This window comes from Carassius gibelio, chromosome A16 (assembly GCF_023724105.1).
Source record: "Carassius gibelio isolate Cgi1373 ecotype wild population from Czech Republic chromosome A16, carGib1.2-hapl.c, whole genome shotgun sequence".
Taxonomy (NCBI): Eukaryota; Metazoa; Chordata; class Actinopteri; order Cypriniformes; family Cyprinidae; genus Carassius; species Carassius gibelio.
In genome coordinates this window covers 6,859,278-6,870,294 of record NC_068386.1, presented here as the reverse complement: position 1 = coordinate 6,870,294, position 11,017 = coordinate 6,859,278, and the positions used below count along the sequence as shown (strand labels likewise).

The 11,017-nt window shown below is 37.0% G+C and overlaps 2 pseudogenes; one reads left to right on the top strand and one right to left on the bottom strand.

Moving 5' to 3' along the window:
- The first annotated feature begins 4,262 nt into the window (after window positions 1–4,262).
- Window positions 4,263–6,763, top strand: LOC128030190 (adenosine 5'-monophosphoramidase HINT3-like; annotated as a pseudogene).
- A 2,107-nt stretch (window positions 6,764–8,870) lies between these two features.
- Window positions 8,871–10,963, bottom strand: LOC128031226 (actin-binding Rho-activating protein-like; annotated as a pseudogene).
- Window positions 10,964–11,017: the final 54 nt, after the last annotated feature.

Here is an 11,017-nt window from a genome sequence, read left to right as displayed (position 1 = left end):
CTCCTTTACACATTTTATAAGCTTTACGATGTTATAAAGTGCATTTAGCCCAGCACATAGAATTTTATTTTTTTATTTTTGGGGGGATGTTTGTAAAGTTCTCCTATATATATATATCATTAAAGGGGGGGTGAAATGCTCGTTTTTACTCAATATCCTGTTAATCTTGAGTTCATATAGAGTAGTACTGCATCCTTCATAACTCCAAAAAGTCTTTAGTTTTATTATATTCATAAGAGAAAGATAGTCTGTACCGATTTTTCCCGGAAAAACACGACCGGCTGGAGGCGTGACGTGTGGGCGGAGCTAAAGAATCACGAGCGCCAGTAGGCTTTTGCGTTGAGAGCGTTTGGAAGCTGTGACATTACCGTGAGGGAAAAACCATCATCCCAAACAAACCATGGCTTACAGTCAGATTCAGCCGTTTATTTATGATCCAGAATTAGATCTCGAGGCTGAAACTGAACGAGAGCAGCAGCAGCAACGACTCGCTCCGAGCGGGGCTCGAACCCGGGTCTCCGGTATGGGAGGGGACGCACTAACAAGGAGGCAGAGATATTTTAAGCAGTTTTACTCACCGACTGCGGTTCCAACACACGATCGTGACCCTTTTTCATTGGGATTGCATCATCCTTAAGAAATAAACGATACGCAAATCCGTCGTCAAACTGGGCCTTGTTTTTAAAACAAGCATCTTCGAAATGCAGGGAACAAACAAAAACACTTGCACAACTCCGTTGATGCTCTGTAAAAATAAACTCCATCCACTGGTCCCTTAATGCTGTTTTTTTTTTTTGGTAATCTGTGCAGGGTTGTCTTGCCCTGGCAACCAAAAACACACTTTCTTTTGTGACTTTTCGCGACGCTCTCACTCTGATCAGTGAATAGCTCTGAATGTCTGTTGTGCTCTCAGTGCTGTGCTATACGGGAGCGCGCGCTCTTCCGGCAGAAGTGCCTCAGGACCCATATAAGGAAATTCCGCTCCATTTAACGTCACACAGAGCCATACTCGAAAAAAACTTTCCGAAACTTGTGACAAACCGGAAGGAGTATTTTGGGAACTTAATTTTTGAAACTTTGTCCATGTTTAGCATGGGAATCCGACTCTTTAACAGTGTAAAAAACTCTGTTTGTCACACCAAGTTTGCATGGAAGCGTTCCCACTTATACAAATGAACTGCAGTAACAGAGAAATCGCTCTGGTTTGTTTAAATTGCACCAAAACTACAAACTGTGAAGGCCCTAATTCAGGGGAAAACACTGAATCTGAAGGAAAAAAGAGAGGGAAATGAACACCAGGTGCATTGCAAACCCACAGTAAATGGACTGTGCAGACAGGTACAAGAGTGAAGGAGAGAATGTCTAGAGAGTGACAGACAGCTGAGTAAACACTGAGGTTCACGGTACCTGCTCTCTTTAGTTAACATTTCCATGATATGTCTGTATGTCTGGGTAAAACCAGACGCTGATGAGAATAGTTGCAACAATGTACCATCAACAGTGAATTCATTTCAAATTTGTCAATACAGCTTATGTGTTAATATCTATTTCCACAATGAGCTGCTGCTGCTTTAATGCATGTTTTTACTTCAGCTGTAGGTCTGGTACAGTACATGTACCATGGTTTATCTGACATGCATGCTTGACGAAGAAAATTAGAAGTGCAGATGGTTGAAAAGAAAAAAACACACACGATGAAACAGCTGAGAGTAAAACCATGTTCGCGCTTCAAAGGTTGTGCAGAACGATGTAATAACACTGCCTCCTGCTGGTAGAATGTGGGAATAATTACCTAACTCAACCCTAGGTCTTACAGCATTACAGTATATAAGTTTTATGTAAATTTGGTAAATCAATTAAAAACAACTTGGTGCAATCAAAATAATACCTGAAGAAAATCATGTTAGAATTATGTTCGACAGATGCATGGTCACCTGGATATAGGTGATTCTACCATCTTTGTTCTTGGGGTTCCAGTTTTGCATAAAACATGTTTTATGCCAATCGCTTTAGCTGCAAATGCAAAGTGACTCACTCTAGAGCCACAGGAAAATTACATCTTGATGACACTAATTGACTAATAGCACCACTAGAATAAAGGAGAGGAAAAACAAGAAATAAAAGTATGAAAATATTTGAGTTGATTTTTAAGATTTTGGGGGTTTTGGAATTACAAAAATAATGAGAGCTGAAATTAAGCTTGAAATTAAATATGACCCAGTTTACTTGTAGTGGAATGGTCAATATAATATGCTCACCAAGGCTGCATTCATCAATAACAGTAAAATTATTACAATTACTTATTAAAAATTGCAATTTTCTATCTTAAAACTAACTTTATTCCAGTGATGGCAGAGCTGAATTTTCAGCAGGCTTTAGTAACATTTTGTAACATTATAAAGGTCTTTATTTTTATTTAATCAACTTTACATTGTTTTAACAAAATCACATTTGCTTTATATCTTGTTGAACATCTTATTTCACTCCTGTTTGCAGTGTCACATTATGGAAGAAAACATCAATCCACATTGACTTTAAATAGGCCTAAAAACAGAAATGATCAGAGGTAAAAAGAAAAAAAAAAAAAAAAAAAGGCAGATTATATTTCTCTCAAAATGCATCTTAACCTGTCAAACATGTTGTTCGTAAAGGCTTAGCCATTTAATTTAATAAAAATACACATGTGATGGTGACCAGTGACAATGGCAAACACCTCAGTGGGATGTATTGAATGAAATAGGAAGTTGAAAGTAGGGCAGAACATTATTGAAAAAGCAGAATATTTTCCCTTCGTGTAGCTCCCTCTCTCTCTTTCTCTCTCTCCATAGATTCATGAGTTGCAGTTGTTGCCACCCCCAACTTCCTCCATTTTAATCAACAGGATCTATTTACAAAGCCGATGCCTCATGAATAATTCGACAACCTCTTCAGGACAAAACATTGACTTCCTCAATGCTGGAGTTGATATTTTGGTCATGAATCATTTAGAAACGCATAAGATCTGTTGTTTGTTGCCAGTACTTAACTTTGTATTTTCCCAGTTATTATTAAAGGCATTTATATTTTCCATTCACATCACGATCATCTTCTAAGTCCCACATTCACCAGTCTCTCTCTCTCTCTCTCTTTTTTTTTTTTTTTTTTTTTTTTGCAATCCTTTGCATTCCTACACACCACAGCAGACTGTAATTGCATACAGTCATGCTCTGGCATATTATTTATCATATGGAGCTGCAAAACAAGAGATACCATAATAGCTTTGGCCAGCTGACAACCTCGAATACAATGGCTGCAAATTGCTGATTGTCACATGAATTATTTTCACATTCATAACATAAATGGGGGAGGGTGTACAAAGAGAGTAAATTTGATGTCTTGGGTCATTATTATTTTTGTAATTTGTAATAATGAATCTCTGGATTGTTGGGAGTGCAAATGAGCTCTTAATTTAGAGACTAAACATGAACATGCATTTTAATGACATCATTTGCATACATTAAGGCGGAAAATGTGGCATCCTGACATATTGGAGTGCTCAGGATTAATTGCTCGGTTGACCTGCTAAACAGAGCAGTTTAACAATGTGTTTTCACTCACTTATCCTTTCTGCCTCTCTTGATTAGTAACCTTTAACCAGTCGGGAGTGCCGTCTGAGTTATTCTGTAGGGAGGCTTTGCTTAAAATCTACTGCAGTGGCTGCTTGAATACTATTACTTAGACATAGGCAGTAAATAAAGAAAATTATTAATTTCTCAACTAATTAAATTCAAACAGGAATTGAATACAAGCAGAGGTTCCCAACCCAGGGGTCGCGACGCCCACTAAGAGTCACTAAAGATTTATGAGGGGTGGTTGTCAAGTTTATTAACAGTTTGAGTTACAAGTAGGGATTGAATGGTCACCACTTTCGTGATAAACTGATCAAATTACCAGCAGTTAGCATTACAATTTCATATTTTAATTATCATTAAAACCATATTTGATTATTATTATTTGGAAAACTAAAGTTAGCACCAGTCTCATGCACTTTAAAAATTTGTTTAAATGGGGGTATCCTGAAAAAAAAGAAAAACATGCCTGTCATTAAGTGGATTTGTTTTATTTATTTATAAATATTTTCTTTCTTTCAGCACGTTTTTAGCGCGTTATACATTAAGATATGTAACAGCTGTTTCGTTTCATCAAGGGTTGTTCACAAAGGGATCATCATACTTGGGATTTGTTGACTTTAAAAGGCCTGAGAGGACTTATATGTTGAAATGATGACGCTCGTGCTGCTCGTGATGATGATCACGTTTTGAAGATGGTAGCCGCCTTAAACGCACCGACACCTGAGATCGGTACAACGAATTAGATCGATGATGAACAGGACAAAAAAAAAAAAAATTCTGTTAAATCGTGAATGGAGAAATGCGAACTGAGCTTCTGCTTGACGTGAGTTTGCTGTCAGTGTTTTATTTATGATTTCATAAACTCATGCAAATGCGCGAATTGTGATGAGTCTAAAGATCACAATACATGAATCATGAAATCGGTTTTTTTTTTTTTTTTTTTTTTTTTTTGCAAAATGTCATCAAACTTAAAATGTAATTTTATCGAAGCAAAATTTTGCTGAAATAAAAAAGTAATGGAATATTTGTTCGGCCATCGTCATAATGAAGAAAGTAAGAAATAAAGGTTTATGTATTTTAACATTATTATATTTTTGTTTTGTTTAGGAACAATAACATATAAAGTCTTATTAATCATTGCACAGTTTGCAGTGTATTTAATCACATTTTTTAAACATCATAAATAGTAAAAAAAAAAAAAATACTGGCAAATTATGACAAATTAGAAAAAACTAAATAAAAATTATTAAGTGAAGCACAGTGTAAAACAGGGATAGGCTCCGGTCCTGGAGGACCACTGTCCTGCAGAGTTTAGCTTCAGTCCTCATAAAAACTCACCTGCCTGTATCTATCTAGTAATCCCGAAAACACTGGTTGCCTTGTTCAGGTGTGTTTAATTAGGGTTGGAGATAAACTCTGCAGGATAGTGGCCCTCCAGGACCGGAGTTGCCTATCCCTGGTGTAAAAGCACAAGTATTAACTCAAGTAAGTATTTTTATTATTATTATGTTTGATATTAAAGCTGCGGTAGGGAACTATTGACGCTCTAGCGGTTAATAAACAGAACTGCTTGCGTCTTGCGGAAGAACATCGTAGCCAGAACTACTTCTCTCTGTTTATGTCTATGAAGAATCACAAAGGTACTGGGTTACTCCGCCGCGGTATCCCCGAAACAATCTAAAATAGATATTTTAGATTTTAGATTTTATATAATATAAACACTTATTATAGGTGCACCCTAGTGATTCAGGACAAGCTAAAAACACGGTTTGGAAAATGGATTCATGTTGTACTCGCTTATTATATACATTTTTCTACATTTTGAACACAAACAAAGTTACGGACCGCAGCTCTGATTGGTTGTTTCTTACCGGGAGCGGATGAATTTCTGCAAATGGCAATAGGACCACTGGGAGGAGCCAGAGGAGCTTGATTTTTTTCACAGATTATCCGTCTCATATTCTACTGTCAGGACATAATGACAGGTTTAACAAATATGTAAAAAATATATTTTTACAAAAGTTACCTACTGCAGCTTTAACTGAAAAAAAAAAAAAACTATTTTTCAGGATGAAACCGTCTCCTGTTTCAGAGATATACACCCCGGAGCTCCCCATCACTATCTGGTTGTACCAAGAAAACATGTGGGCAATTGTAAATCTCTTGGCAAAGAGCATGTACCATTAGGTAAACATGCTGTGAGTTATTCGAGACTAGTGTAAATGTTTAGCCATATCTGACAATAGCTGCTCTGGAGCCTTTCTACAATAACAATCTGAAATGATGAGTCAGATTTAACACGTACAAAAAGCCAGACGTCTTAGTTACACATAGGATGCTTTACAAAGCAGTCATTTGTCCAAATTCTATTTTTGTGGTTTTTAGTCGAGAAGTTGGTGGAAACTGGGAAAGAGATACTTCAGAAAAACAATGTGACTGATTTAAATGATGTTAGGTAATGGAAAACATCTGCCACTTATATGAAAACCAGGTCTTTATTTATTGAGCATATAAAACAACATGAATTATGTTTTGACGTGTCGCATATCGATTGACTTTCTGAGGTTTGGGTTCCAATGGCCTCCATTCTGTTCTGTCACACATTTGCATCTCCATGTTCTTGCACCTGTCAGTCAGATGGGCTTCATGTCCCGCATGGTCTACCGGTTAAACTCATATTGGTTCATTAAGGTAAGCAATCAAAAGAAACCACCCACAATACAATCCATTATTTATATAGTTTAGTTCAAATAACATCCACTAAAACTAATAATCACATTCCCTTGGAGCAGGTTATTGTCGCAAAGACAAACAAGACGTTTTCTGAGCGTAGCAAGATGTCGCTGTTTCTTGCATCTGTTGAATGATTCCCTTTGTCATGTTATTGGAACAAGCAAATTGTATAAAATCTTAAACAAGCTACAGTGGCAGGAGAATGAATACCTTTTTGTTTTTGACTGCTCAAATGGATCTTTGTGGAGAAATGCTGCAGTCTAACCAATTCTACTACTATATCATATTTTCTTTTCATTTTATATCATTGGATTTTTGACTTACCCTTGCTCTGGAGTGTGCAAATGTATTGCTAACCCTTGTATATCTTCATTTTGCAGGCGGACCAGCTACTTCAAAGGCTGAACTCTATGAGCTAAATGTACAGGAAGTTAGAGGAACTCAAAACACGGTAATGTTTGAGATGACCAGAGCAACAGTACTAATAATAACAGTCCAAGTCAATTTGTTTGTGATGACAAAAAGTCACAGACGTTTGCCTCAGGGTTATAATACTAATAATACAATGTTTACTTTTAGCTATATCGTCAGCCAGACGGGCTAATGAAATTTGAAGCTACGAAACTGCAGTTATTTTTCAGTTGCTTTAGGGGAAAAAGCATGCCGAATAGTAATGCAAAATATTGATACATTTGACAGAATCATTAAACTTTTCAAGAGAACAATTGGTATTCTTCCAGTATTACTGAAGTAATATGATTTTAAGGATACAGAGCTGTGACAAAACACATTTTGAATATGAGTTGAACTAAAAAGAGCTGAAAAAAGCTAAATTGAGTTGAGCTAAAAAAGGTAATGAATCTCAATAATTAGCTTGGACCTTTGACCTCACACGAATACCATATTTTCTGGACTATAAGTCACACTTTTTTTTTCATAGTTTGGCTGGTCCTGCGACTCATGAACCAAGAGAAATGAACTAAGAGAAATGAACCAAGAGAAAATATTACCGTCTACAGCCGCGAGAGGGCGCTCTATGCTGCTGTGTGCTCCTGTAGTCTATACTGAGCAGCATAGAGCGCCCTCTCGCGGCTGTACACGGTAATGTTTTCTCTTGGTTCTTGGTTCTAAATAAATGCGATTTATAGTCTGAAAAATACTGTAGATCATAGCTAAATGATTTTGGCATCCGAATATTACAGTGTTTTTATTATGTATCTGTATTGCAATGATATTTCAAGAACAGTTCTGTTTTTCTTCCTTCATATGATACGTAGTGAAAAGATTTAACTATGTTTATGCCATGACATAGATTGCACTATAATGTGTCAGATGTATTTCATTATTAAGTGATGTAAGGTCGTAATTGCATTGTTATGATATGCATTAAGTAGGGCTGCACGTTCTCAAGTTTTTCATTAACCGTTAACCGAGGCCCTTAGCGGTTAATACTCGGTTAACCATAGTGTGCCATAGTAACCATAACCATAGTAATTTCCGGACATTGGCCGAAAAAAAAGGAATGTCCGACAAAATTTAATCTCTCCGGTCAAATTGTCCTATTAAAACTGCCTAATAATGCCGCCGATTAACACAATCTGAATTTGAGAATAAGCCTAAAATGTATAACAAGCAGACTCCGCGGCCGCCTCGCTAAGGCTATGACTATGTTTGACACGTACAATATTTGAAAAGCGATAATTATTTATTTATTTATTTAAATTACATTTATATCTGAATTTATGTCAACCTTTAGACTTTCAAATATCAAAATGTCATGAATTAATATGTATTTTTGTACAAAATGACATATAAACATATTTTCCTATTATACTTTGCCTGGAAACGCTTCCAACAAGGCGTCGGTTCTATTTCTAGCATGCACGCGTCGAGCCGCGCCTGAGCCGCGCGTCTCACGCAGGCAGTCGGCAAGCTCTAACCTGTTAACATGGGAGCCGAATTAAAAACGGACACGCCACGCAGCTGAGATGCTTTCACGCATCCAGTGTGTCCTGACCGGCCTAATGATGCCCGGGTGTTGGCTGTTGAGATTACAACAACGAGGTTGTACTTGAAGTATATCTAAGCACTGTATTGCAATACTTGCATTTTGCCCCGTCACTCGTATTAGCCCGCTTCATATTAGAAAAATGACTTCTTCTTGTGGACATTACAAATATCTGGGAGCGCTCTGGCGGTCTCTGGTGGTGCAAAAATGTATTACAACTAAATTCAATGCACGCCATTGACGTCACTTAACCGAGCAAAATGTTTCACTCGGTTACACAATTTTTAACGGTTAATCGGTTAACCGGTTAACCATGGACACCCCTAGCATTAAGCATGCAAAGAAAATAAATAATAACATGCATGTGTTTTGTCTACTTTTTAATAGTTTTTGTGCTTCAAAAACAAATCACACCATCATTATAAATAAATAAATAAATATAAATATAAATATAAATATATATATATATATATATATATATATATATATATATATATATATATATATATATATATATATATATATAAATTCGAAGCAACTCCATACAGAAAAGTGTACCTGTGCTGTCATTATGGCAGTAACTATAATATAAAATATTTGGACTTAATTCCAAATATTATATAACCTTTTTGAAAGGTTTCAATAGTAAAAACATGCTTAAAGGAATTCTTCACCAAAGTTTACTCACCCTCAGGCTATTAGCGTTACATCCCTTGCTCACCAGTGGAACCTCAGCAGTGAATGGGTGCCGTCAGAATGATAGTCTAAAAAGCTGATAAAAATATCACAATGATCCACGAGTAATCAACATGTCTCTAGTCTATCAATGAAAAGCTCATTCCGACGGCACCCATTCACTGCAAAGGATTCATTAATGAGCAAGTGATGCAATGCTACATTTTTCTAAATCGGTTCCAGTGAAAAAACAAACTCCTCTTCATCTTGGATGACCTAAAGGGTGAGTAAATGTTCAGCGAATTAAAATGTTTAGGTGAAATATTTCTTTAAAGCAATCTAAGCTGGTCTCTCAACTTGACAAGCTGAAGAGTGTGCAAAACACCTCTAAAACCAGTAAACAGACCAGTCTGGGAGACATTTTCAGGCTGGTTTAAGATGTTTTTTTTTTCCAGGAGAACCTTGTGAAAAATGAGCTTTATTGCTCCGGTTATAGCAGCCTCCACAGCAAAATTGACTTAACCAATGTTATGAGATGGGCGGGACTAGCAATTTGATTGTACAGTGACATGCAAGATTGTTTTGAAATCCTAATTAAAATTAATTATTTTTCCAATTCTGTTTGGTGGAACAGAAATGACACTCTTCACCAACAGATTATACCAGTTTGCTACATTTAAACTGACTTCTAACCCATGTGTGCAAGTAAACTGGATGTCTAGAAAGCAATGTTGGACAGACAGGCAGGCAGGCAGGTACATGGTGTCCATTACTGCTGTAAATCACTCTAACAAGGTGATGATCACTTCATCATCTCTCCCCTGCCACAACATTTCTCCTTCAAAGTGCACCAGTCCTTGCTTGCGTGCTCGCAGCAGAACTCCCACTAGTTTATTAGAAATGGTGACGTATCTTTCAAACAGCGTCCCAAACCGCACAGCCGGCCTGCTATCGTCTCTGCTCTCTCTGCTCTCCAATATGACCCGGCAGAGCTCTGTGACCTCTCTGCTGATGTGAGAGTGGGCGTCTTTTCCTCTCTCCTCCGTTTTGGACCCCTCTAAAGGCCTGCCGTAGCCCTCCTGTCCTCGTTGGATCTGTGGGGGAATCACCTTGCCGTTACTGAAAGGATTGTTTTTCTGATAGTCGCAGTGGTCGTTGGACCATTTCTGCCAGTTCTCTGTCAGACCTTTGACGGATACAGTACAGGTCTCTGCAGGTGCGTCGTCTGTCTCCATGGTGACCTTGGGCTCACAAGAGGCCTCTAGTTTTCAGCATGCTTCACTGTTGGCACAACACAGGCTGCGAGTGAGAAGATTGCATGTCGTACAGCCTTTAAATAACTTAAAGCTTCATGAAGTCTACAAGTAAGACTGACCTGATGTAATCAATACTAATCCGGGCACTTAAGATAAACTATATCATATTGATATATTAATATATAAAAATAAAATAATGATATCAACATTTTATTTATTTAAAAAAAACAAAAATACTAAGTCTAAATAAAGACCACATACAGCAAGTGTACTAATTCATTTTAAATTCTAGGACAAATATTCCAGGACATAGTAGCTAATATTGTTAAATAAATCTAAAACTATTCAAAATAAATAAATAATTGAAAAACTAAACGAGCTTTGCAAACTAACTGAAATAAGTTTAAGATTGAAGCACATACGACAATTCCATAAATGAAACTATGTACTGAACACGGTATAATGTTATAGTATAGTAAGACAATCTGACAGTTTAGTTAAACAATGTAATCAAATTTACAAGATTTACTTGACATCGAAATGCATGCATCACACGTTAGGTGTGCTGTAACAAAACCTTACCGTCCTTGTTTGTCTTCTTGAGGATGGTTGTCATGCTGTGGAAGTGGATACGTAACGTTACAAGTTGAGCAGAAGATTATTTTCTGACCTCTGGTGAGAGTGATTGACGTGTAAACCAACCAATGAAAACACGAGAAACATGTGACTGTAAG